The sequence below is a fragment of the Oncorhynchus keta genome, unplaced genomic scaffold, assembly GCF_023373465.1.
Source record: "Oncorhynchus keta strain PuntledgeMale-10-30-2019 unplaced genomic scaffold, Oket_V2 Un_contig_17880_pilon_pilon, whole genome shotgun sequence".
Lineage (NCBI taxonomy): Eukaryota > Metazoa > Chordata > Actinopteri > Salmoniformes > Salmonidae > Oncorhynchus > Oncorhynchus keta.
Genome location: NW_026280629.1, coordinates 1 through 27,500, shown reverse-complemented (window position 1 = coordinate 27,500; position 27,500 = coordinate 1). Strand labels below are relative to the sequence as shown.

Genomic DNA, 27,500 nt, shown 5'->3' with positions numbered 1-27,500 from the left:
ACGTTGGTCATTTAGTCTCTATGTATCCAGATCTACGTCGATCATTTAGTCTATGTATCCAGATCTACGTTGATCATTTAGTCTCTATGTATCCAGATCTACGTCGATCATTTAGTCTCTATGTATCCAGATCTATGTCGGTCATTTAGTCTGTATCCAGATCTACGTTCATCATTTAGTCTATGTATTCAGATCTACGTTGATCATTTAGTCTATATGTATCCGGATCTACGTTGATCATTTAGTCTCTATGTATCCAGATCTACATTGATCATTTAGTCTCTATGTATCCGGATCTACGTTGATCATTTAGTCTGTATCCAGATCTACGTTGATCATTTAGTCTATGTATCCAGATCTACGTTGATCATTTAGTCTCTCTGTATCCGGATCTACGTTGATAATTTAGTCTCTATGTATCCAGATCTATGTTGGTCATTTAGTCTCTATGTATCCAGATCTACGTTGATCATTTAGTCTCTATGTATCCGGATCTACGTTGATCATTTAGTCTCTATGTATCCAGATCTACATGGATAATTTAGTCTCTATGTATCCGGATCTACGTTGATCATTTAGTCTGTATCCAGATCTACGTTGATCATTTAGTCTATGTATCCAGATCTACGTTGATCATTTAGTCTCTCTGTATCCGGATCTACGTTGATAATTTAGTCTCTATGTATCCAGATCTATGTTGATCATTTAGTCTCTATGTATCCAGATCTACGTTGATCATTTAGTCTCTATGTATCCGGATCTACGTTGATCATTTAGTCTCTATGTATCCAGATCTTCGTTGATCATTTAGTCTCTATGTATCCGGATCTACGTTGATCATTTAGTCTCTATGTATCCAGATCTACGTTGATCATTTAGTCTCTATGTATCCGGATCTACGTTGATCATTTAGTCTCTATGTATCCAGATCTACGTTGATCATTTAGTCTCTATGTATCCGGATCTACGTTGATCATTTAGTCTCTATGTATCCAGATCTACGTTGATCATTTAGTCTCTATGTATTCAGATCTACGTTGATCATTTAGTCTCTATGTATCCAGATCTACGTTGATCATTTAGTCTCTATGTATCCAGATCTACGTTGATCATTTAGTCTCTATGTATCCAGATCTACGTTGATCATTTAGTCTCTGTGTATCCAGATCTACGTTGATCATTTAGTCTCTATGTATCCAGATCTACGTTGATCATTTAGTCTCTATGTATCCGGATCTACGTTGATCATTTAGTCTCTATGTATCCAGATCTACGTTGATCATTTAGTCTATGTATTCAGATCTACGTTGATCATTTAGTCTCTATGTATCCAGATCTACGTTGATCATTTAGTCTCTATGTATCCAGATCTACGTTGATCATTTAGTCTCTATGTATCCGGATCTACGTTGATCATTTAGTCTCTTTGTATTCAGATAATCTGGGATCTATTCACACAACTAAACGTGTCCTATTAGCAAAGATGATTCCTCAGTAAAACTCTGAATCAATAATCACCATTACTATTCTGAGTGCCGGAGCGTTCTGTCTTATCATTTAATTGGTCAGAGATATTTTATAAAGACATTTTTACATCAGCAGTTGTCACAAAGTTCTTCACAGAAACTCTGCCATGAAACCCCAAAGAGTAAGCAATGCTGTAGCCTGGAAAAACTCCCTAGAAAGGCCAGAACCTAGGAAGGAACCTAGAGAGGAACCAGGCTCTGGGGAGTGGCCAGTCTTCTGGCTGTACCAGGTAGAGAGGAACCAGGCTCTGGGGAGTGGCCAGTCTTCTGGCTGTACCAGGTAGAGAGGAACCAGGCTCTGGGGGAGGCCAGTCTTCTGGCTGTACCAGGTAGAGAGGAACCAGGCTCTGGGGGGAGGCCAGTCTTCTGGCTGTACCGGGTAGAGAGGAACCAGGCTCTGGGGGATGGCCAGTCTTCTGGCTGTACCAGGTAGAGAGGAACCAGGCTCTGGGGGAGGCCAGTCTTCTGGCTGTACCAGGTAGAGAGGAACCAGGCTCTGGGGGATGGCCAGTCTTCTGGCTGTACCAGGTAGAGAGGAACCAGGCTCTGGGGGGAGGCCAGTCTTCTGGCTGTACCAGGTAGAGAGGAACCAGGCTCTGGGGAGTGGCCAGTCTTCTGGCTGTACCAGGTAGAGAGGAACCAGGCTCTGGGGGGAGGCCAGTCTTCTGGATGTACCAGGTAGAGAGTAACCAGGCTCTGGGGGGTGGCCAGTCTTCTGGATGTACCAGGTAGAGAGGAACCAGGCTCTGGGGGTGGCCAGTCTTCTGGCTGTACCAGGTAGAGAGGAACCAGGCTCTGGGGGATGGCCAGTCTTCTGGCTGTACCAGGTAGAGAGGAACCAGGCTCTGGGGAGGCCAGTCTTCTGGCTGTACCAGGTAGAGAGGAACCAGGCTCTGGGGGGTGGCCAGTCTTCTGGCTGTACCAGGTAGAGAGGAACCAGGCTCTGGGGGGTGGCCAGTCTTCTGGCTGTACCAGGTAGAGAGGAACCAGGCTCTGGGGGGAGGCCAGTCTTCTGGCTGTACCAGGTAGAGAGGAACCAGGCTCTGGGGGGAGGCCAGTCTTCTGGCTGTAGCGGGTGGAGATTTAATATGTTCTAGGTCAGTAACTTCTCTTCTCCTCTTCACGTCAGGTCATGTCCCTCCTATAAATGTACTATTTTGTTCTTGTCATTATGTTTCCCAGATCCATAATGAACTATCTAAGAGTCTAATCTGTTAGCCAGGCTACTGACCCAATGCTCTAACTGCTAGCTAGGCTACTGATCCAATGCTCTAACTGCTAGCTAGGCTACTGACCCAATGCTCTAACTGCTAGCCAGGCTACTGACCCAATGCTCTAACTGCTAGCCAGGCTACTGACCCAATGCTCTAACTGCTAGCTAGACTACTGACCCAATGCTCTAACTGCTAGCAAGACTACTGACCCAATGCTCTAACTGCTAGCTAGACTACTGACCCAATGCTATGTCTGTTAGCTAGGCTACTGACCCAATGCTCTAACTGCTAGCTGGGCTACTGACCCAATGCTCTAACTGCTAGCTGGGCTACTGACCCAATGCTCTAACTGCTAGCTAGGCTACCTGCTGGTTACTGACCCAATGCTCTAACTGCTAGCTAGGCTACTGACCCAATGCTCTAACTGCTAGCTAGGTTACTGACCCAATGCTCTAACTGCTAGCTAGGTTACTGACCCAATGCTCTAACTGCTAGCTAGACTACTGACCCAATGCTCTAACTGCTAGCTAGACTACTGACCCAATGCTCTAACTGCTAGCTAGACTACTGACCCAATGCTCTAACTGCTAGCTAGGTTACTGACCCAATGCTCTAACTGCTAGCTAGACTACTGACCCAATGCTCTAACTGCTAGCTAGGTTACTGACCCAATGCTCTAACTGCTAGCTAGGTTACTGACCCAATGCTCTAACTGCTAGCTAGGCTACTGACCCAATGCTCTAACTGCTAGCTAGACGACTGACCCAATGCGCTTACTGCTAGCTAGGTTACTGATCCAATGCTCTAACTGCTAGCTAGGCTACCTACTGGTTACTGACCCAATGATGTAACTGCTAGCTAGACTACCTGCTGGTTACTGACCCAATGCTCTAACTGCTAGCTAGACTACCTGCTGGTTACTGACCCAATGCTCTAACTGCTAGCTAGGCTACCTGCTGGTTACTGACCCAATGCTCTAACTGCTAGCTAGACTACCTGCTGGTTACTGACCCAATGCTCTAACTGCTAGCTAGACTACCTGCTGGTTACTGACCCAATGCTCTAACTGCTAGCTAGACTACCTGCTGGTTACTGACCCAATGCTCTAACTGCTAGCTAGACTACCTGCTGGTTACTGACCCAATGCTCTAACTGCTAGCTAGGCTACCTGCTGGTTACTGACCCAATGCTCTAACTGCTAGCTAGGCTACCTGCTGGTTACTGACCCAATGCTCTAACTGCTAGCTAGGCTACCTGCTGGTTACTGACCCAATGCTCTAACTGCTAGCTAGGCTACCTGCTGGTTACTGACCCAATGCTCTAACTGCTAGCTAGACTACCTGCTGGTTACTGACCCAATGCTCTAACTGCTAGCTAGGCTACCTGCTGGTTACTGACCCAATGCTCTAACTGCTAGCTAGGCTACCTGCTGGTTACTGACCCAATGCTCTAACTGCTAGCTAGGCTACCTGCTGGTTACTGACCCAATGCTCTAACTGCTAGCTAGGCTACCTGCTGGTTACTGACCCAATGCTCTAACTGCTAGCTAGGCTACCTGCTGGTTACTGACCCAATGCTCTAACTGCTAGCTAGGCTACCTGCTGGTTACTGACCCAATGCTCTAACTGCTAGCTAGACTACCTGCTGGTTACTGACCCAATGCTCTAACTGCTAGCTAGGCTACCTGCTGGTTACTGACCCAATGCTCTAACTGCTAGCTAGACTACCTGCTGGTTACTGACCCAATGCTCTAACTGCTAGCTAGACTACCTGCTGGTTACTGACCCAATGCTCTAACTGCTAGCTAGACTACCTGCTGCCCTAGTATTTTATGTTCTGTTCATTCTTGTCTTCCATGTTGTGTTCCTTCCATTCCAGCTCAGATCCTGAGGGCCAACGATGAGCTGACCCTGGTGGTCAACATGTATAAAGACATGATGGGGGGGAGAGAGAGCAGCAGGATGAGAGGAGGAGGAGGTGGAGAGCCCTCCATAAACAACGGTACATCTGTCCTCTCTACACTACTCGTACATGGTCTACTAACAGGGTGTACAGGTCTACTAACAGGGTGTACAGGTCTACTAACAGGGTGTACAGGTCTACTAACAGGTACAGGTCTACTAACAGGGTGAACAGGTCTACTAACAGGTACAGGTCTACTAACAGGGTGAACAGGTCTACTAACAGGTACAGGTCTACTAACAGGGTGTACAGGTCTACTAACAGGGTGTACAGGTCTACTGACAGGGTGTACAGGTCTACTAACAGGGTGTACAGGTCTACTAACAGGGTGTACAGGTCTACTAACAGGCTGAACAGGTCTACTAACAGGGTGTACAGGTCTACTGACAGGGTGTACAGGTCTACTAACAGGGTGTACAGGTCTACTAACAGGGTGTACAGGTCTACTGACAGGGTGTACAGGTCTACTAACAGGGTGTACAGGTCTACTAACAGGGTGTACAGGTCTACTAACAGGGTGTACAGGTCTACTAACAGGGTGTACAGGTCTACTAACAGGGTGTACAGGTCTACTAACAGGGTGTACAGGTCTACTGACAGGGTGTACAGGTCTACTGACAGGGTGTACAGGTCTACTAACAGGGTGTACAGGTCTACTAACAGGGTGAACAGGTCTACTAACAGGGTGAACAGGTCTACTAACAGGGTGAACAGGTCTACTAACAGGCTGAACAGGTCTACTAACAGGGTGTACAGGTCTACTGACAGGGTGTACAGGTCTACTAACAGGGTGTACAGGTCTACTAACAGGGTGTACAGGTCTACTAACAGGGTGTACAGGTCTACTAACAGGGTGTACAGGTCTACTGACAGGGTGTACAGGTCTACTAACAGGGTGTACAGGTCTACTAACAGGGTGTACAGGTCTACTAACAGGGTGTACAGGTCTACTGACAGGGTGTACAGGTCTACTAACAGGGTGTACAGGTCTACTAACAGGGTGTACAGGTCTACTAACAGGGTGTACAGGTCTACTAACAGGGTGTACAGGTCTACTAACAGGGTGTACAGGTCTACTAACAGGGTGAACAGGTCTACTAACAGGGTGTACAGGTCTACTAACAGGGTGTACAGGTCTACTAACAGGGTGTACAGGTCTACTAACAGGCTGAACAGGTCTACTAACAGGGTGTACAGGTCTACTAACAGGGTGTACAGGTCTACTAACAGGGTGTACAGGTCTACTAACAGGGTGAACAGGTCTACTAACAGGGTGTACAGGTCTACTAACAGGGTGTACAGGTCTACTAACAGGGTGTACAGGTCTACTAACAGGGTGTACAGGTCTACTGACAGGGTGTACAGGTCTACTGACAGGGTGTACAGGTCTACTAACAGGGTGTACAGGTCTACTAACAGGGTGTACAGGTCTACTGACAGGGTGTACAGGTCTACTGACAGGGTGTACAGGTCTACTAACAGGGTGTACAGGTCTACTGACAGGGTGTACAGGTCTACTGACAGGGTGTACAGGTCTACTAACAGGGTGTACAGGTCTACTGACAGGGTGTACAGGTCTACTGACAGGGTGTACAGGTCTACTAACAGGGTGTACAGGTCTACTAACAGGGTGTACAGGTCTACTAACAGGGTGTACAGGTCTACTAACAGGCTGAACAGGTCTACTAACAGGGTGTACAGGTCTACTAACAGGGTGTACAGGTCTACTAACAGGGTGTACAGGTCTACTGACAGGGTGTACAGGTCTACTGACAGGGTGTACAGGTCTACTAACAGGGTGTACAGGTCTACTAACAGGGTGTACAGGTCTACTAACAGGGTGTACAGGTCTACTAACAGGGTGTACAGGTCTACTAACAGGGTGTACAGGTCTACTAACAGGGTGTACAGGTCTACTAACAGGGTGTACAGGTCTACTAACAGGGTGTACAGGTCTACTAACAGGGTGTACAGGTCTACTAACAGGGTGTACAGGTCTACTAACAGGCTGAACAGGTCTACTAACAGGGTGTACAGGTCTACTAACAGGGTGTACAGGTCTACTAACAGGGTGTACAGGTCTACTAACAGGGTGTACAGGTCTACTAACAGGGTGTACAGGTCTACTAACAGGGTGAACAGGTCTACTAACAGGGTGTACAGGTCTACTAACAGGGTGTACAGGTCTACTAACAGGGTGTACAGGTCTACTAACAGGGTGTACAGGTCTACTAACAGGGTGAACAGGTCTACTAACAGGGTGTACAGGTCTACTAACAGGGTGTACAGGTCTACTAACAGGGTGTACAGGTCTACTAACAGGGTGTACAGGTCTACTAACAGGGTGTACAGGTCTACTAACAGGGTGTACAGGTCTACTAACAGGGTGTACAGGTCTACTGACAGGGTGTACAGGTCTACTGACAGGGTGTACAGGTCTACTGACAGGGTGTACAGGTCTACTGACAGGGTGTACAGGTCTACTAACAGGGTGTACAGGTCTACTGACAGGGTGTACAGGTCTACTGACAGGGTGTACAGGTCTACTGACAGGGTGTACAGGTCTACTAACAGGGTGTACAGGTCTACTGACAGGGTGTACAGGTCTACTGACAGGGTGTACAGGTCTACTAACAGGGTGTACAGGTCTACTAACAGGGTGTACAGGTCTACTAACAGGGTGTACAGGTCTACTAACAGGGTGTACAGGTCTACTAACAGGGTGTACAGGTCTACTGACAGGGTGTACAGGTCTACTGACAGGGTGTACAGGTCTACTGACAGGGTGTACAGGTCTACTGACAGGGTGTACAGGTCTACTGACAGGGTGTACAGGTCTACTGACAGGGTGTACAGGTCTACTGACAGGGTGTACAGGTCTACTAACAGGGTGTACAGGTCTACTAACAGGGTGTACAGGTCTACTACTTGACAGAGAACCTACCTGTGTGTTCTAGTGTTGTCTCTATTCCTAGGACAGAGAACCTACCTGTGTGTTCTAGTGTTCTGTGTTCTGTTCTAGTGTTGTCTCTATCTCTAGGACAGAGTACCTACCTGTGTGTTCTAGTGTTCTGTGTTCTGTTCTAGTGTTGTCTCTATCCCTAGGACAGAGAACCTACCTGTGTGTTCTAGTGTTCTCTTCTAGTGTTGTCTCTATCCCTAGGACAGAGAACCTACCTGTGTGTTCTAGTGTTCTGTGTTCTGTTCTAGTGTTGTCTCTATCCCTAGGACAGAGTACCTACCTGTGTGTTCTAGTGTTCTGTTCTAGTGTTGTCTCTATCCCTAGGACAGAGTACCTACCTGTGTGTTCTAGTGTTGTCTCTATCCCTAGAACAGAGTACCTACCTGTGTGTTCTAGTGTTCTGTTCTAGTGTTGTCTCTATTCCTAGGACAGAGTACCTACCTGTGTGTTCTAGTGTTCTGTTCTAGTGTTGTCTCTATTCCTAGGACAGAGTACCTACCTGTGTGTTCTAGTGTTCTGTTCTAGTGTTGTCTCTATCCCTAGGACAGAGAACCTACCTGTGTGTTCTAGTGTTGTCTCTATCCCTAGGACAGAGAACCTACCTGTGTGTTCTAGTGTTGTCTCTATTCCTAGGACAGAGAACCTACCTGTGTGTTCTAGTGTTCTGTTCTAGTGTTGTCTCTATCCCTAGGACAGAGTACCTACCTGTGTGTTCTAGTGTTCTGTTCTAGTGTTGTCTCTATCCCTAGGACAGAGTACCTACCTGTGTGTTCTAGTGTTGTCTCTATTCCTAGGACAGAGAACCTACCTGTGTGTTCTAGTGTTCTGTTCTAGTGTTGTGTCTATCCCTAGGACAGAGTACCTACCTGTGTGTTCTAGTGTTCTGTTCTAGTGTTGTCTCTATCCCTAGGACAGAGAACCTACCTGTGTGTTCTAGTGTTGTCTCTATCCCTAGGACAGAGAACCTACCTGTGTGTTCTAGTGTTGTCTCTATCCCTAGGACAGAGTACCTACCTGTGTGTTCTAGTATTCTGTTCTAGTGTTGTCTCTATCCCTAGGACAGAGAACCTACATGTTTGTTCTAGTGTTGTCTCTATCCCTAGGACAGAGAACCTACCTGTGTGTTCTAGTGTTGTCTCTATCCCTAGGACAGAGAACCTACCTGTGTGTTGTAGTGTGACATCATAGAGGCCATGTTGTTTCAGTGTGAATCTCAGTGGTTGTATTTTCATATAGTCTCCATCCCCAGATCCCAGCAGCCCCAGAGAGATAAAGAGTTACCATCTCATAGACCTGTCAGCCCTGGACTCTCCACAGACACATAGACCACCTTCTAAAGACATGTCTTCCTCCGGCTCACCTCCCCACCACGTCTCCTCCTTCCTGTCCCCCTCCTCTACCCCCAGCCTCGGCTTGGCACCCCTCCTCCCTCCTCTTCCTCCCCTCCCTCCTCTCCTCTCTCCCGTCAACGGCTCAGCAGTACTCCCCTATCTCTAATCGATCTGGACGTGACAGGTTCGTACAGGTTCCTGTTTCTTTAGAACACCCCCCCCTCCTCCTTTTGATGTGGATGTTTCTGCTGTGATGTCATCATGATCCAGATGTGTTGTGGAACAGAATTCACTTCCTGTATCTGGACTGTAGTGGTGTTTGTGTTGACGTGTGTTCGTGATGTGGTTCTGTGTCTTTATTCAGGGCTGGATAAACCAGCATCGTCTCAAAGCCAGAGCAGCACGTACTACCATGAACTACTCCAGGTACCAGTTACCTCTGGATGCGCCCTAAATGGCTCCCTATTCCCTACATAGTGCACTACTTTTGACCAGAATGGCACCCTATTCCCTACATAATGCACTACTTTTGACCAGAATGGCACCCTATTCCCTACATAATGCACTACTTTTGACCAGAATGGCACCCTATTCCCTACATAGTGCACTACTTTTGACCAGAATGGCTCACTATTCCCTACATAGTGCACTACTTTTGACCAGAATGGCTCACTATTCCCTACATAGTACACTACTTTTTACCAGAATGGCACCCTATTCCCTACATAGTGCACTACTTTTGACCAGAATGGCACCCTATTCCCTACATAGTGCACTACTTTTGACCAGAATGGCACCCTATTCCCTACATAGTGCACTACTTTTGACCAGGGCCCAAGGGGTTCACAACAAGGGGTACACTGATTTGTTCCTCTTCAACACAGATGCCTATTCTCCACCCCCCTTTATTTCAGATGAGAGGAGGAGAGGAGAACACAGGGAGAGACCATTCCCTGACCACGTGGGGGTGTGGAGGGAGAGTCCACCCACTGGTGGCCCGGGGTTGCGGCAGTGGCTCATCAAATGGAACAGACTGGTGAGGGATGGATGGATGAATTGAGAAAGAGAGCGAGAGACATAGTTACCGTGACGATTCAATCTTTTCTTCTTCCTGTCAGGGCGTGCCTTCAGAATCGTCCAATTGTGATGTCAGGATCACCATCAAACTCACAGAGTCAGCCAATGACAGAGTCAGGATCTCCAGAGAAATCAGAGAGTTTCAATCTCCCAGAATCCCTAGCAGAGATCCACGTCCCGCTGGAATCCATTAAACCAAGTAAGGTTGTGTCCTAAAATGGCACCCTATTCCCTATAGAGTGCACTGTTTTTAACCAGGGCTAACTGATAAAGGGGAACCATTTGGAACACAGCCCTAGTTTTTGTCCTTTTCTTAAGATCTTTTAAACACAGTAATACACAGAATAGGTGTGTGTCCCAAATTGCATCCTAATTCCTTTATAGTGCACTTCTCTTGACCAGAGCCCTATGGGTGCACTATATAAGGAGCCATTTTGGATGCACACTAGAGTTAGTGTTGTCACTACAGTTGTCTGTAGTCATTCATGTTAATGGATACCTCTGGTCTTTTCTATTTCAAGTCATCTGTTCTCTGTTGGCACGTCTGAGGTGTTCATTTCCTGAATGTCTCCGATAGGTCGATTGGAGCCAATCACAGTGTACGACCAGAATGGCGTCCATGTTTCCCTCCATTTTGCCAGAGACCCGCCCCGGGACACCCTAACGTTGCTGTGGTTATCGTCTCCACGGTGAACACCTCCGCACTTCCTGTTAAAGACATCCTGTTTCAGGCTGCCGTTCCCAAGGTAACAGACAAACGCCCAAATATGGACAAGACATTTTTAAACCCCTACATTCTCTAACTTTAAACAATCTCTCTCCTCGTCTAATGAATCCTTTGTTTCCATTACATTTACATTTAAGTCATTTAGCAGACGCTCTTATCCAGAGCGACTTACAAATTGGTGCATTCACCTTATGACATCCAGTGGAACAGCCACTTTACAATAGTGCATCTAAATCTTTTAAGGGGGGGGGGGGGTGAGAAGGATTACTTTATCCTATCCTAGGTATTCCTTAAAGAGGTGGGGTTTCAGGTGTCTCCGGAAGGTGGTGATTGACTCCACTGCTCACCGGCCTACATAAAACATCTCATAATGTCCAAGTGGAATTATGCTTTCAGAAATGTTTACAAATGAATTACAAATCAAAAGCTGCCAATGTCTTGAGTCAATAAGTATTCAACCCCTTAGTTGAGGCAGCAAGCCAAAATAACTTCAGAAGTAAAAATGTGCTTATTAACATGTAAAAATAAGTTGCATGGACTCACTCCATCAATGACTGGTTGACTGATTGAATGACTGACTCTCAGAGTTCGGGGCCTTGAATTGGGCCTGGAATGTCCTTGAATTTGAGGGAATTGGGCCTGGAAAGTCCTTGAATTTGAGGGAATTGGGCCTGGAATGTCCTTGAATTTGAGGGAATTGGGCCTGGAATGTTGAATTTGAGGGAATTGGGCCTGGAAAGTCCTTGAGTTTGAGGGAATTGGGCCTGGAATGTCCTTGAGTTTGAGGGAATTGGGCCTGGAATGTCCTTGAATTTGAGGGAATTGGGCCTGGAAAGTCCTTGAGTTTGAGGGAATTGGGCCTGGAAAGTTTGAGTTTGAGGGAATTGGGCCTGGAAAGTCCTTGAGTTTGAGGGAATTGGGCCTGGAATGTCCTTGAGTTTGAGGGAATTGGGCCTGGAATGTCCTTGAGTTTGAGGGAATTGGGCCTGGAATGTCCTTGAATTTGAGGGAATTGGGCCTGGAAAGTCCTTGAATTTGAGGGAATTGGGCCTGGAATGTCCTTGAATTTGAGGGAATTGGGCCTGGAATGTTGAATTTGAGGGAATTGGGCCTGGAAAGTCCTTGAGTTTGAGGGAATTGGGCCTGGAATGTCCTTGAGTTTGAGGGAATTGGGCCTGGAATGTCCTTGAATTTGAGGGAATTGGGCCTGGAAAGTCCTTGAGTTTGAGGGAATTGGGCCTGGAAAGTCCTTGAGTTTGAGGGAATTGGGCCTGGAATGTCCTTGAGTTTGAGGAATTGGGCCTGGAATGTCCTTGAGTTTGAGGGAATTGGGCCTGGAATTTGAGGAATTGGGCCTGGAAAGTCCTTGAATTTGAGGGAATTGGGCCTGGAAAGTCCTTGAATTTGAGGGAATTGGGCCTGGAATGTCCTTGAATTTGAGGGAATTGGGCCTGGAATGTCCTTGAGTTTGAGGGAATTGGGCCTGGAATGTCCTTGAGTTTGAGGGAATTGGGCCTGGAATGTCCTTGAATTTGAGGGAATTGGGCCTGGAATGTCCTTGAGTTTGAGGGAATTTGAATGTCCTTGAGTTTGAGGGAATTGGGCCTGGTCCTTGAGTTTGAGTTGGGCCTGGAATGAATTTGAGGGAATTGGGCCTGGAAAGTCCTTGAGTTTGAGGGAATTGGGCCTGGAAAGTCCTTGAGTTTGAGGGAATTGGGCCTGGAATGTCCTTGAGTTTGAGGGAATTGGGCCTGGAATGTCCTTGAATTTGAGGGAATTGGGCCTGGAATGTCCTTGAATTTGAGGGAATTGGGCCTGGAAAGTCCTTGAATTTGAGGGAATTGGGCCTTTCCTTGAGAGGGAATTGGGCCTGGAATGTCCTTGAATTTGAGGAATTGGGCCTGGAATGTCCTTGAATTTGAGGGAATTGGGCCTGGAATGTCCTTGAATTTGAGGGAATTGGGCCTGGAATGTCCTTGAATTTGAAGGAATTGGGCCTGGAATGTCCTTGAATTTGAGGGAATTGGGCCTGGAATGTCCTTGAATTTGAGGGAATTGGGCCTGGAATGTCCTTGAATTTGAGGGAATTGGGCCTGGAAAGTCCTTGATTTTGATGGAATTGGGCCTGGTAAGTCCTTGAATTTGAGGGAATTGGGCCTGGAAAGTCCTTGAATTTGAAGGAATTGGGCCTGGAATGTCCTTGAATTTGAGGGAATTGGGCCTGGAATGTCCTTGAATTTGAGGGCCTGGAAATTGGGCCTGGAATGTCCTTGAATTTGAGGGAATTGGGCCTGGAAAGTCCTTGAATTTGAGGGAATTGGGCCTGGAATGTCCTTGAATTTGAGGGAATTGGGCCTGGAAAGTCCTTGAATTTGAGGGAATTGGGCCTGGAAAGTCCTTGAATTTGAGGGAATTGGGCCTGGAAAGTCCTTGAATTTGAGGGAATTGGGCCTGGAAAGTCCTTGAATTTGAGGGAATTGGGCCTGGAATGTCCTTGAATTTGAGGGAATTGGGCCTGGAAAGTCCTTGAATTTGAGGGAATTGGGCCTGGAATGTCCTTGAATTTGAGGGAATTGGGCCTGGGATGTCCTTGAATTTGAGGGAATTGGGCCTGGAATGTCCTTGAATTTGAGGGAATTGGGCCTGGAAAGTCCTTGAATTTGAGGGAATTGGGCCTGGAATGTCCTTGAATTTGAGGGAATTGGGCCTGGAATGTCCTTGAATTTGAGGGAATTGGGCCTGGAATGTCCTTGAATTTGAGGGAATTGGGCCTGGAATGTCCTTGAATTTGAGGGAATTGGGCCTGGAATGTCCTTGAATTTGAGGGAATTGGGCCTGGAATGTCCTTGAATTTGAGGGAATTGGGCCTGGAATGTCCTTGAATTTGAGGGAATTGGGCCTGGAATGTCCTTGAATTTGAGGGAATTGGGCCTGGAATGTCCTTGAATTTGAGGGAATTGGGCCTGGAATGTCCTTGAATTTGAGGGAATTGGGCCTGGAATGTCCTTGAATTTGAAGGAATTGGGCCTGGAATGTCCTTGAATTTGAGGGAATTGGGCCTGGAATGTCCTTGAATTTGAGGGAATTGGGCCTGGAAGTCCTTGAATTTGAGGGAATTGGGCCTGGAATGTCCTTGAATTTGAGGGAATTGGGCCTGGAAAGTCCTTGAATTTGAGGGAATTGGGCCTGGAATGTCCTTGAATTTGAGGGAATTGGGCCTGGAAAGTCCTTGAATTTGAGGGAATTGGGCCTGGAAAGTCCTTGAATTTGAGGGAATTGGGCCTGGAAAGTCCTTGAATTTGAGGGAATTGGGCCTGGAAAGTCCTTGAATTTGAGGGAATTGGGCCTGGAAAGTCCTTGAATTTGAGGGAATTGGGCCTGGAAAGTCCTTGAATTTGAGGGAATTGGGCCTGGAAAGTCCTTGAATTTGAGGGAATTGGGCCTGGAAAGTCCGTGAATTTGAGGGAATTGGGCCTGGAATGTCCTTGAATTTGAGGGAATTGGGCCTGGAAAGTCCTTGAATTTGAGGGAATTGGGCCTGGAAAGTCCTTGAATTTGAGGGAATTGGGCCTGGAAAGTACTTGAATTTGAGGGAATTGGGCCTGGAATGTCCTTGAATTTGAGGGAATTGGGCCTGGAATGTCCTTGAATTTGAGGGAATTGGGCCTGGTAAGTCCTTGAATTTGAGGGAATTGGGCCTGGAATGTCCTTGAATTTGAGGGAATTGGGCCTGGAAAGTCCTTGAATTTGAGGGAATTGGGCCTGGAATGTCCTTGAATTTGAGGGAATTGGGCCTGGAATGTCCTTGAATTTGAGGGAATTGGGCCTGGTAAGTCCTTGAATTTGAGGGAATTGGGCCTGGAATGTCCTTGAATTTGAGGGAATTGGGCCTGGAAAGTCCTTCAATTTGAGGGAATTGGGCCTGGAAAGTCCTTGAATTTGAGGGAATTGGGCCTGGAAAGTCCTTGAATTTGAGGGAATTGGGCCTGGAAAGTCCTTGAATTTGAGGGAATTGGGCCTGGGAAGTCCTTGAAAAGGCCTTGAATTTGAGGGAATTGGGCCTGGAAAGTCCTTGAATTTGAGGGAATTGGGCCTGGAAAGTCCTTGAATTTGAGGGAATTGGGCCTGGGAAGTCCTTGAATTTGAGGGAATTGGGCCTGGAATGTCCTTGAATTTGAGGGAATTGGGCCTGGAAAGTCCTTGAATTTGAGGGAATTGGGCCTGGAAAGTCCTTAAAGTCCTTGAATTTGATGTTTAATTAAGAAAGTGTGGGAACCCTGGACTGATTGATTTGATGGACTGATTGATTCATTGATTGAGTCATTGATCTTACTGAATGACTGTCTGGTTGACTGAATGACTGGCTGGTTGACTGAATGACTGGCTGGCTGAATGACTGGCTGGCTCACTGGCCAGCCGACTGATCTCCCTGTCTGTCCTCCAGACCATGACAGTGAAGCTCCAGTCGTCTTCAGGGAATGACCTCCCCTCCTACAACCCTCTGCTGCCCCCTGCTGCCCTCTCACAGATACTGCTCCTCTCCAACCCACACAGGGTGAGTCTACTGCTCAACCTGACGCGCTGGAAACACATTGTCTTGTTACCGTCAGACCCGTGACTTGGCCGGCATTCATTCATAAAGGCTCATCATCAACAACAACAAGTGAACTTCACTGTCAACAATGTGTCTTTTAAAGGCAGTCTCCCTGACGTTCGTATTGAGGGTTAAAGCTGCGGATGCGGATCTCAAGAGTTTATTCATTGTTAATGTCAAGTGCCGTGGCTTGTTGACAATGTGCCTTTGATGGAATGGTGATGGTTTGTGTGTTATCTCCCTCCAGCGTCTGTTATCTCCCTCTAGCGTCAGTGTGTTTGATGGAATGGTGATGGTTTGTGTGTTATCTCCCTCTAGCGTCAGTGTGTTTTATAGAATGGTGATGGTTTGTGTGTTATCTCCCTCTCGCGTCAGTGTGTTTGATAGAATGGTGATGGTTTGTGTGTTATCTCCCTCCAGCGTAAGGTGTGTTTTATTAGAATGGTGATGGTTTGTGTGTTATCTCCCTCCCAGCATAAGGTGTGTTTTATTAGAATGGTGATGGTTTGTGTGTTATCTCCCTCCCAGCATAAGGTGTGTTTTATTAGAATGGTGATGGTTTGTGTGTTATCTCCCTCCAGCGTAAGGTACGTCTGCGCTACAAGCTGACCCTGGTCCACGGTGATGGAGAGCAGAGCCTCAGTGAGATGGGAGAGGTGGAGGACTTCCCTGACTGGGTCTCCTGGATGGGCCTCTGATCTGAGAAAACCCTGCATGGAATTCTAGAACCTGAGAGAGAGAGACATTCTAGAACCTGACAGAGAAATATTCTGGTACCTGATAGAGAAAGGTTCTGCAGCATGTGGAACCCTCTGCGATTGCTGCCTTGACCGCCATGATGTCATGTAGTTGGTCATGTGATCTGTGATGCGTGTGTATTTACTTTTGATATGCGGTCATCCTTGGAGGTTCTTAAAACGGATATTTATGTAGTATTTGAAGTAGGCTCTGGGACACCAGTCTAGTGTTAGGTGTGGGTGTGTCCATTTGTGTGTTCTCGTGTTTGTCTGATTGACCCGGCTTTCAACTCGGTGCCAAATGACCCACCTGGGTTACGTTTCTCCACCTTTTTATACCAAACTAGACCAGGTGAACCAGTTGCCTCTGCTACTGACCTGTTGTTCACCTGGCTCCTGTGTGAGCTGCTTGTTGTGTTTTTGTTCATCGTCTGATTGATTGATTGATGCCTCAGATACGACACTCTGAAATCTGTGATCAATAAAACATAGAATGCTGTTCTTATCTGGAAGTCTTCTGTGGTCATTCAGGATTAGAACCTGTAACCTTCTGGTCCCTATCCCAGTTCCTAGTCCACAAGATTAGAACCTGTAACCTTCTGGTCCCTATCCCAGTGCCTAGTCCACAAGATTAGAACCTGTAACCTTCTGGTCCCTATCCCAGTTCCAAGTCCACAAGATTAGAACCTGTAACCTTCTGGTCCCTATCCCAGTGCCTAGTCCACAAGATTAGAACCTGTAACCTTCTGGTCCCTATCCCAGTTCCTAGTCCACAAGATTAGAACCTGTAATCTGGTCCCTATCCCAGTTCCTAGTCCACAAGATTAGAACCTGTAACCTTCTGGTCCCTATCCCAGTTCCTAGTCCACAAGATTAGAACCTGTAATCTGGTCCCTATCCCAGTTCCTAGTCCACAAGATTAGAACCTGTAACCTTCTGGTCCCTATCCCAGTTCCTAGTCCACAAGATTAGAACCTGTAACCTTCTGGTCCCTATCCCAGTGCCTAGTCCACAAGATTAGAACCTGTAACATTCTGGTCCCTATCCCAGTGCCTAGTCCACAAGATTAGAACCTGTAACCTTCTGGTCCCTATCCCAGTTCCTAGTCCACAAGATTAGAACCTGTAACCTTCTGGTCCCTATCCCAGTGCCTAGTCCACAAGATTAGAACCTGTAACCTTCTGGTCCCTATCCCAGTTCCTAGTCCACAAGATTAGAACCTGTAATCTGGTCCCTATCCCAGTTCCTAGTCCACAAGATTAGAACCTGTAACCTTCTGGTCCCTATCCCAGTTCCTAGTCCACAAGATTAGAACCTGTAATCTGGTCCCTATCCCAGTTCCTAGTCCACAAGATTAGAACCTGTAACCTTCTGGTCCCTATCCCAGTTCCTAGTCCACAAGATTAGAACCTGTAACCTTCTGGTCCCTATCCCAGTGCCTAGTCCACAAGATTAGAACCTGTAACCTTCTGGTCCCTATCCCAGTTCCTAGTCCACAAGATTAGAACCTGTAATCTGGTCCCTATCCCAGTTCCTAGTCCACAAGATTAGAACCTGTAACCTTCTGGTCCCTATCCCAGTTCCTAGTCCACAAGATTAGAACCTGTAATCTGGTCCCTATCCCAGTTCCTAGTCCACAAGATTAGAACCTGTAACTTTCTGGTCCCTATCCCAGTTCCTAGTCCACAAGATTAGAACCTGTAACCTTCTGGTCCCTATCCCAGTTCCTAGTCCACAAGATTAGAACCTGTAACTTTCTGGTCCCTATCCCAGTTCCTAGTCCACAAGATTAGAACCTGTAACCTTCTGGTCCCTATCCCAGTTCCTAGTCCACAAGATTAGAACCTATAACCTGGTCCCTATCCCAGTTCCTAGTCCACAAGATTAGAACCTGTAACCTTCTGGTCCCTATCCCAGTTCCTAGTCCACAAGATGAGAACCTGTAACCTTCTGGTCCCTATCCCAATTCCTAGTCCACAAGATGAGAACCTGTAACCTTCTGGTCCCTATCTCAGTTCCTAGTCCACAAGATGAGAACCTGTAACCTTCTGGTCCCTATCCCAGTGCCTAGTCCACAAGATGAGAACCTGTAACCTGTAACCTTCTGGTCCCTATCTCAGTTCCTAGTCCACAAGATTAGAACCTGTAACCTGGTCCCTATCCCAGTGCCTAGTCCTCAAGATTAGAACCTGTAACCTGGTCCCTATCACAGTTCCGATTCCACAAGATTAGAACCTGTAACCTTCTGGTCCCTATCCCAGTGCCTAGTCCACTGCACTAGCAGGGGGGAAAGCACCAGTCAATGACTCATTTAGAACGTCAGTAGATTAAAAGGTGTTTAGTTAAAGTTGGAAAACAAAAGTCACAACTGGGATTCAAACTGTCAACCTTATGGGTCACAACCCTTAACTGTCAACCTTATGGGTCACAACCCTTAACTGTCAACCTTATGGGTCACAACCCTTAACTGTCAACCTTATGGGTCACAACCCTTAACTGTCAACCTTATGGGTCACAACCCTTAACTGTCAACCTTATGGGTCACAACCCTTAACTGTCAACCTTATGGGTCACAACCCTTAACTGTCAACCTTATGGGTCACAACCCTTAACTGTCAACCTTATGGGTCACAACCTTTCAAACTGTCAACCTTATGGGTCACAACCCTTCAAACTGTCAACCTTATTGGTCACAACCCTTCAAACTGTCAACCTTATGGGTCACAACCCTTAACTGTCAACCTTATGGGTCACAACCCTTAACTGTCAACCTTATGGGTCACAACCCTTAACTGTCAACCTTATGGGTCACAACCCTTAACTGTCAACCTTATGGGTCACAACCCTTAACTGTCAACCTTATGGGTCACAACCCTTAACTGTCAACCTTATGGGTCACAACCTTTCAAACTGTCAACCTTATGAGTCACAACCCTTCAAACTGTCAACCTTATGGGTCACAACCCTTAACTGTCAACCTTATGGGTCACAACCCTTAACTGTCAACCTTATGGGTCACAACCTTTCAAACTGTCAACCTTATGGGTCACAACCCTTCAAACTGTCAACCTTATTGGTCACAACCCTTCAAACTGTCAACCTTATGGGTCACAACCCTTAACTGTCAACCTTATGGGTCACAACCCTTAACTGTCAACCTTATGGGTCACAACCCTTAACTGTCAACCTTATGGGTCACAACCCTTAACTGTCAACCTTATGGGTCACAACCCTTAACTGTCAACCTTATGGGACACAACCCTTAACTGTCAACCTTATGGGTCACAACCTTTCAAACTGTCAACCTTATGGGTCACAACCCTTCAAACTGTCAACCTTATTGGTCACAACCCGTGTGTAAATGCCCTCCATCCTACCACCCGTAAGACATGTTCTGATTTGACTCTCCCTGTAGTAAACCTCTCACACTGGCCTGTCACAAAGCTCTGCCCACGGAGCTTTGTCATCCAATCAATTCATCCCTGACTGGATTTGCCGATGGACTCTCCTTCCTCCCCGACGTGTTGCGCTTTGTTCATTTCCCCTTCACTGATTTGAAAAGAAATGACATGCCTCCACCAGTCAGTTCCATTTGACGAGCGACTGCCGCAACCCCGGGCCACCAGTGTGTGGTCTCTCCCTCCACACCCCCACGTGGTCAGGGAATGGTCTCTCCCTGTGTTCTCCTCTCCTCCGAGATTGGTGGGAAGTAGTGAACAAGTGTATGAGTGTACACTTAATATTGGTACACCCCCCCCCCCAGGAAGATCACAGTCAGTTATTTTATCTACATTTACAATTGACTCATTTAACAGACATATTTATTGTTAAATATTTAATGCAGATATGCAGCAGGGTGGGCCCGTCTGATAAAGTGCCAAATACAGATATACAAAACAACAGAGGTGGTGGAAGACCCCGGCAGCGTCCCAAATTACACCCTACGCTCTGTAGTGCACTACTGTTGACTAGAATGGCACCCTGTTCCCTCTGTAGTGCACTACTGTTGACCAGAATGGCACCCTGTTCCCTCTGTAGTGCACTACTGTTGACCAGAATGGCACCCTGTTCCCTCTGTAGTGCACTACTTTTAACCAGAATGGCACCCTGTTCCCTCTGTAGTGCACTACTGTTGACCAGAATGGCACCCTGTTCCCTCTGTAGTGCACTACTGTTGACCAGAATGGCACCCTGTTCCCTCTGTAGTGCACTACTGTTGACCAGAATGGCTCCCTGTTCCCTCTGTAGTGCACTACTGTTGACCAGAATGGCACCCTGTTCCCTCTGTAGTGCACTACTGTTGACCGGAATGGCACCCTATTCCCTCTGTAGTGCACTACTTCCAACCTGAGCCCAGGGTAAAGGATGAGCTATGACCTCAGGGTAAAGGATGAGCTATGACCTCAGGGTAAAGGATGAGCTATGACCTCAGGGTACAGAATGAACTATGACCTCAGGGTAAAGGATGGATCATGACCTCGGGGTAAAGGATGAGCTATGACCTCAGGGTAAAGGATGAGCTATGACCTCAGGGTAAAGGATGAGCTATGACCTCAGGGTAAAGAATGAACTATGACCTCAGGGTAAAGGATGAGCTATGACCTCAGGGTAAAAGATGAGCTATGACCTCAGGGTAAAGGATGAACTATGACCTCAGGGTAAAGGATGAGCTATGATTCAGGGTAAAGGATGAACTATGACCTCAGGGTAAAGGATGAGCTATGATTCAGGGTAAAGGATGAGCTATGACCTCAGGGTAACGGATGAGCTATGACCTCAGGGTAAACGATGAGCTATGACCTCAGGGTAAAGGATGAGCTATGACCTCAGGGTAAAGGATGAGCTATGACCTCAGGGTAAAGGATGAGCTATGACCTCAGGGTAAAGGATGAGCTATGACCTCAGGGTAAAGGATGAGCTATGACCTCAGGGTAAAGGATGAGCTATGACCTCAGGGTAAAGGATGGACCATGACCTCGGGGTAAAGGATGAGCTATGACCTCAGGGTAAAGGATGAGCTATGACCTCAGGGTAAAGGATGAGCTATGACCTCAGGGTAAAGGATGGATCATGACCTCGGGGTAAAGGATGAGCTATGACCTCAGGGTAAAGGATGAGCTATGACCTCAGGGTAAAGGATGAGCTATGACCTCAGGGTAAAGAATGAACTATGACCTCAGGGTAAAGGATGAGCTATGACCTCAGGGTAAAAGATGAGCTATGACCTCAGGGTAAAGGATGAACTATGACCTCAGGGTAAAGGATGAGCTATGATTCAGGGTAAAGGATGAACTATGACCTCAGGGTAAAGGATGAGCTATGATTCAGGGTAAAGGATGAGCTATGACCTCAGGGTAAAGGATGAGCTATGACCTCAGGGTAAACGATGAGCTATGACCTCAGGGTAAAGGATGAGCTATGACCTCAGGGTAAAGGATGAGCTATGACCTCAGGGTAAAGGATGAGCTATGACCTCAGGGTAAAGGATGAGCTATGACCTCAGGGTAAAGGATGAGCTATGACCTCAGGGTAAAGGATGAGCTATGACCTCAGGGTAAAGGATGGACCATGACCTCAGAATAAATGATGAACTATGACCTCAGGGTAAATGATGAGCTATGACCTCAGGGTAAAGGATGAGCTATGACCCCAGGGTAAAGGATGAGCTATGACTTCAGGGTAAAGGATGAACTATGACCTCAGGGTAAAGGATGAGCTATGACCTCAGGGTAAAGGATGAGCTATGACCCCAGGGTAAAGGATGAGCTATGACCTCAGGGTAAAGGATGAGCTATGACCTCAGGGTAAAGGATGAGCTATGACCTCAGGGTAAAGGATGAGCTATGACCTCAGGGTAAAGGATGAGCTATGACCTCAGGGTAAAGGATGAGCTATGACCTCAGGGTAAAGGATGAGCTATGACCTCAGGGTAAAGGATGAGCTATGACCTCAGGGTAAAGGATGAGCTATGACCTCAGGGTAAAGGATGAACTATGACCTCAGGGTAAAGGATGAGCTATGACCTCAGGGTAAAGGATGAGCTATGACCTCAGGGTAAACGATGAGCTATGACCTCAGGGTAAAGGATGAGCTATGACCTCAGGGTAAAGGATGAGCTATGACCCCAGGGTAAAGGATGAGCTATGACTTCAGGGTAAAGGTTGAACTATGACCTCAGGGTAAAGGATGAGCTATGACCTCAGGGTAAAGGATGAGCTATGACCTCAGGGTAAAGGATGGACCATGACCTCAGAATAAATGATGAACTATGACCTCAGGGTAAATGATGAGCTATGACCTCAGGGTAAAGGATGAGCTATGACCTCAGGGTAAAGGATGAGCTATGACCTCAGGATGAGCTATGACCTCAGGGTAAAGGATGAGCTATGACCTCAGGGTAAAGGATGAGCTATGACCTCAGGGTAAAGGATAAACCATGACCTCAGGGTAAAGGATGAACTTTGACCTCAGGATAAAGGATAAACCATGACCTCAGGGTAAAGGATAAACTATGACCTCAGGGTAAAGGATGAACTATGACCTCAGGGTAAAGGATAAACCATGACCTCAGGGTAAAGGATGAACTTTGACCTCAGGGTAAAGGATAAACCATGACCTCAGGGTAAAGGATAAACTATGACCTCAGGGTAAAGGATAAACCATGACCTCAGGGTAAAGGATGAACTATGACCTCAGGGTACAGGATGAACTATGACCTCAGGGTACAGACGGTTCCTCTCTCTTTGCATTTATTTTTTTCAATTCCGACAAAAATGGAAGAAAAGAAGTCCAGTTGAACGCAGCTCCAGACGAGTCTTGGGTTACGATTGTCTCTTAGATATGAAGTATAGATACACCAACACCTGTAAGTCCATGCCTGGGTCCCAAATGGCACACTATTCCCTATGTAGTGCACTACTTTCGACCAGGGCCCATTTGGTAGACAGCCTATAAGTCCTATCAAGATAGATAGGGGACTATCTATCTATTTTAGTGTGCCCAAAAGCCTGTTTTAGCATGGGCAGTAACATTGAGGACTTTCACCATTTTGAAGTAGTCAACTGGGCAGGACATCCTGTGGGTTAAAGGAAGGATCACATAATTCCATCGAGGTCACAAGGTGTGGGGGGGGGCAGTGAATCGCCAACCTTGGCTTTGTGCCTGTTTAAATAACACCCTCCAGGTGGTTGTGAATCGCCAACCTTGGCTTTGTGCCTGTTTAAATATCACCCTCCAGGTGGTTGTGAATCGCCAACCTTGGCTTTGTGCCTGTTTAAATATCACCCTCCAGGTGGCTGTGAATCGCCAACCTTGGCTTTGTGCCTGTTTAAATATCACCCTCCAGGTGGCTGTGAATCGCCAACCTTGGCTTTGTGCCTGTTTAAATAACACCCTCCAGGTGGCTGTGAATCGCCAACCTTGGCTTTGTGCCTGTTTAAATATCACCCTCCAGGTGGTTGTGAATCACCAACCTTGGCTTTGTGCCTGTTTAAATATCACCCTCCAGGTGGCTGTGAATCGCCAACCTTGGCTTTGTGCCTGTTTAAATATCACCCTCCAGGTGGTTGTGAATCGCCAACCTTGGCTTTGTGCCTGTTTAAATATCACCCTCCAGGTGGCAGTACGCACCCTTTCCGTTTGTTTACCAACTCATAGAAGGAGTAGAAGAAGAAAAAAATGTACTACTTCAAAATGGAGATGGCCACAGTCTGTGCATTATGGTCGTCTGTGCGCTCACAGACGCCATAATGGGGCAGAATACAATGTTTGCGATCTCTTAACATCTCTATGGTGGCAGGGATCAACGTGACCTTTAACCTCTATATTGGGTTATTTTCTTTCTTGATGCTCAGACTGTGGATCCAAATAAAGTGTTCCAGTGTGTTCTTGCTCCAGAATCCCACTATAGGTACAGATCTAGGATCAGCTTCCCTCTCCCCTTAACTATTAGTGTGTGGGGGGGACAATGTTAAACTGACCCAAGATCAGTGTCTAGGGGCAACTTCACCCGTCTCCATGTTTAATAGTCCAATGGAGTCCGAAAGAGCTGTTTATTGTTTTGCATGTGCTGGCTGGTGGGTGTTACAGTCTTAATAGTCCGTAGTGCTACAAAAGAGCTGTTAAAAGAAGGTTCCCCCTGCTGGCAGTGGTCTCCATGTACAAAGGCTACAGGTCATGAAGACTGAATGAGTGCATTCCAAATGCCAACCTATTCCCTATGTAGTGCACTACTTTTGACCAGAGCCCTTTGTGCAGTATAAAGGGAATAGGTTGCCATTTGGGACACAGCCCGTGGCCTTGGTTGGGGCGAGGCAGACACTGCCTCGGGTGTCAGGGCCTTGGTTGGGGCGAGGCAGACACTGCCTCGGGTGTCAGGGCCTTGGTTGGGGCGAGGCAGACACTGCCTCGGGTGTCAGGGCCTTGGTTGGGGCGAGGCAGACACTCCCTCGGGTGTCAGGGCCTTGGTTGGGGCGAGGCAGACACTGCCTCGGGTGTCAGGGCAGGTGACATCACTTTGTTCCACGGTGGGAAAATGTTTACTAGCTACCTCACACCTGTAGTACGGTACTGTTGTACAGTAACCTCCCTGTTCTGTAACAGGTAGAGCCTCTGCCAAGGGGTCCAGGTCTTAATGGCCCAGGAGGTAGTGCTCTTAGTTTACCCTGTGAACACAGAGAACTAGAGGTGGAAGTGGAGGCTCTGTCATTACGAGTCCTTTCTAGTCCTCCTCTTCCTCGATCTCTGTCCATCCAGACCTCCACTGGGTCTATAGTCCACCTCTTCCTCCATCTTTCCTCCTCTTTCTCCATCTCTCTTTCTCTTCCTCCATCTTTCCTCCTCTTTCTCCATCTCTCTTTCTCTTGCTCCATCTTTCTTCCTCATCCTTTATATCTCTTCCTCCATCTCCCTCTTCCTCCATCTCTCTTCCTCTTCCTCCATCGCTCTTCCTCCATCTCTCCTCCTCTTTCTCCATCTCTCTTTCTCTTGCTCCATCTTTCTTCCTCCACCTCTCTTCCTCCATCTCTCCTCCTCATGCTTTATATCTCTTCCTCCATCTCCCTCTTCCTCCATCTCTCCTCCTCTTCCTCCACCTCTCTTCCTCCCTCTCCATCTCTCTTCCTCTTCCTCAATTTTTCTTCCTCCATCTCTTCTCCTCTTCCTCCACCTCTCTTCTTCCATCTCTCTTCCTCTTCCTCCATCTCTCCTCCTCTTCCTCCATCTCTCCTCATCTTCCTCCACCTCTCCTCCTCTTCCTCCACCTCTCCTCCTCTTCCTCCATCTCTCCTCCTCTTCCTCCACCTCTCCTCCTCTTCCTCCATCTCTCCTCCTCTTCCTCCATCTCTCCTCCTCTTCCTCCATCTCTCCTCCTCTTCCTCCATCTCTCCTCCTCATCCTCCATCTCTCCTCATCTTCCTCCATCTCTCCTCCTCTTCCTCCATCTCTCCTCCTCATCCTCCATCTCTCCTCATCTTCCTCCATCTCTCCTCCTCTTCCTCCATCTCTCCTCCTCATCCTCCATCTCTCCTCCTCTTCCTCCATCTCTCCTCATCTTCCTCCATCTCTCCTCCTCTTCCTCCATCTCTCCTCCTCATCCTCCATCTCTCCTCCTCTTCCTCCATCTCTCCTCCTCATCCTCCATCTCTCCTCCTCTTCTTCTTTCTCCCCCTCCTCTCCTTCTTTCTCCTCATCCTCCTCCTCCTCTTCTTTCTCCTTCTTTTCCTCTCCTTCTGCCTACTGTTCCTCTCTTTCTTCCTCCTCCTGTTCCTCTCCTTCTTCCTCCTCCTGTTCCTCTCTTTCTTCCTCCTCCTGTCCCTCTTCTTCTTCCTCCCCCTCCTCTTCTTCTCCTTCGTTCTGCTCTTCCCCAACACAGTCTTGTTCTCCATTTTGGTTCTCCACATCCCCATTATCTTTGACATCCTCCTCTCCTCTATCTTCTTCTGCCTCCTTTTCAACATTGTTCTCCTCCACCTCTTCAACATGGTTCTCCTCCTCAAGATGGTTCTCCTCCTCTTCAACATGGTCCTCCTCCTCCTCTTCAACATGGTTCTCCTCCTCCTCTTCAACATGGTTCTCCTCCTCCTCTTCAACATGGTTCTCCTCCACCTCTTCAACATGGTTCTCCTCCTCCTCCCCTTCAACATGGTCCTCAATCTCCTCTTCAACATGGTCCTCCTCCTCCTCTTCAACATGGTTCTCCTCCTCCTCCTCTTCAACATGGTTCTCCTCCTCCTCTTCAACATGGTTCTCCTCCTCAACATGGTTCTCCTCCTCCTCCTCTTCAACATGGTCCTCCTCCTCTTCAACATGGTCCTCCTCCTCCACCTGTTCAACATGGTTCTCCTCCTCCTCTTCAACATGGTTCTCCTCCTCTTCAACATGGTTCTCCTCCTCCTCCTCCTCTTCAACATGGTTCTCCTCCTCCTCAACATGGTTCGCCTCCTCCTCCTCTTCAACATGGTTCTCCTCCTCTTCAACATGGTTCTCCTCCTCCTCTTCAACATGGTTCTCCTCCTCCTCTTCAACATGGTTCTCCTCCTCCTCCTCCTCCTCCTCGACATGGTTCTCCTCCTCCTCAACATGGTTCTCCTCCTCCTCCTCCTCCTCGACATGGTTCTCCTCCTCCTCCTCCTCCTCGACATGGTTCTCCTCCTCCTCCTCGACATGGTTCTCCTCCTCCTCAACATGGTTCTCCTCCTCCTCCTCCTCGACATGGTTCTCCTCCTCCTCAACATGGTTCTCCTCCACCTCTTCAACATGGTCCTCCTTTGAATTGTCCTGGTTTCCGTTCTCCTGTCTGACCATGTGGTTGGACCCGTTGAGTTGTTGTATGTGGTTGTGGTTGGGCTCCACATCTTCCAGTGCCAGCTCAAACTGGGAGGATAAAGAGAAGACAGTAGATTGATAGTTAGTTATATAGTCATTGATAAAGAGAAGACTGTAGATTGATAGTTAGTTATATAGTCATTGATAAAGAGAAGACAGTAGATTGATAGTTTGTTATATAGTCATTGATAAAGAGAAGACAGTAGATTGATAGTTTGTTATATAGTCATTGATAAAGAGAAGACAGTAGATTGATAGTTAGTTATATAGATAGTTATTGATAAAGAGAAGACTGTAGATTGATAGTTTGTTATATAGTCATTGATAAAGAGAAGACAGTAGATTGATAGTTAGTTATATAGTCATTGATAAAGAGAAGACAGTAGATTGATATTTATATAGATGGTCATTGATAAAGAGAAGACAGTAGATTGATAGTTAGTTATATAGTCATTGATAAAGAGAAGACCATAGATTGATAGTTAGTTATATAGTCATTGATAAAGAGAAGACCATAGATTGATAGTTAGTTATATAGTCATTGAT

General features: G+C 47.0%; 2 long non-coding RNA genes and 1 pseudogene across 7 annotated transcripts in view; 1 reads left to right on the top strand and 2 right to left on the bottom strand.

The window, feature by feature from the left end:
• Nucleotides 1-16,635, top strand: part of LOC118383254 (ADP-ribosylation factor-binding protein GGA3-like) — a 34,678-nt pseudogene extending 18,043 nt beyond the window's left edge. The window contains exons 10-17 of the transcript XR_008104540.1: nucleotides 4,619-4,741; nucleotides 8,914-9,179; nucleotides 9,360-9,421; nucleotides 9,910-10,031; nucleotides 10,114-10,271; nucleotides 10,650-10,818; nucleotides 15,244-15,354; nucleotides 15,975-16,635. The product of XR_008104540.1 is annotated as an ADP-ribosylation factor-binding protein GGA3-like (transcript). The remainder of the gene's footprint in view (nucleotides 1-4,618; nucleotides 4,742-8,913; nucleotides 9,180-9,359; nucleotides 9,422-9,909; nucleotides 10,032-10,113; nucleotides 10,272-10,649; nucleotides 10,819-15,243; nucleotides 15,355-15,974) is intronic.
• Nucleotides 2,380-4,553, bottom strand: LOC127919925 (uncharacterized). Of its 4 annotated transcripts, none has more exons than XR_008104544.1 (3): nucleotides 4,425-4,553; nucleotides 3,866-4,381; nucleotides 2,380-3,693 (listed from the first exon to the last, which is right to left on the bottom strand). It is a non-coding gene; the product is annotated as an uncharacterized LOC127919925 (long non-coding RNA). The 4 variants fall into 4 exon arrangements; XR_008104543.1 differs by having other exon boundaries at nucleotides 2,380-3,822; nucleotides 3,909-4,381; XR_008104545.1 differs by having other exon boundaries at nucleotides 2,380-3,779; nucleotides 3,909-4,381.
• Nucleotides 7,900-8,905, bottom strand: LOC127919924 (uncharacterized). Of its 2 annotated transcripts, none has more exons than XR_008104541.1 (3): nucleotides 8,782-8,905; nucleotides 8,531-8,633; nucleotides 7,900-8,472 (listed from the first exon to the last, which is right to left on the bottom strand). It is a non-coding gene; the product is annotated as an uncharacterized LOC127919924 (long non-coding RNA). The 2 variants fall into 2 exon arrangements; XR_008104542.1 differs by having other exon boundaries at nucleotides 7,900-8,427.
• Nucleotides 16,636-27,500: the final 10,865 nt, after the last annotated feature.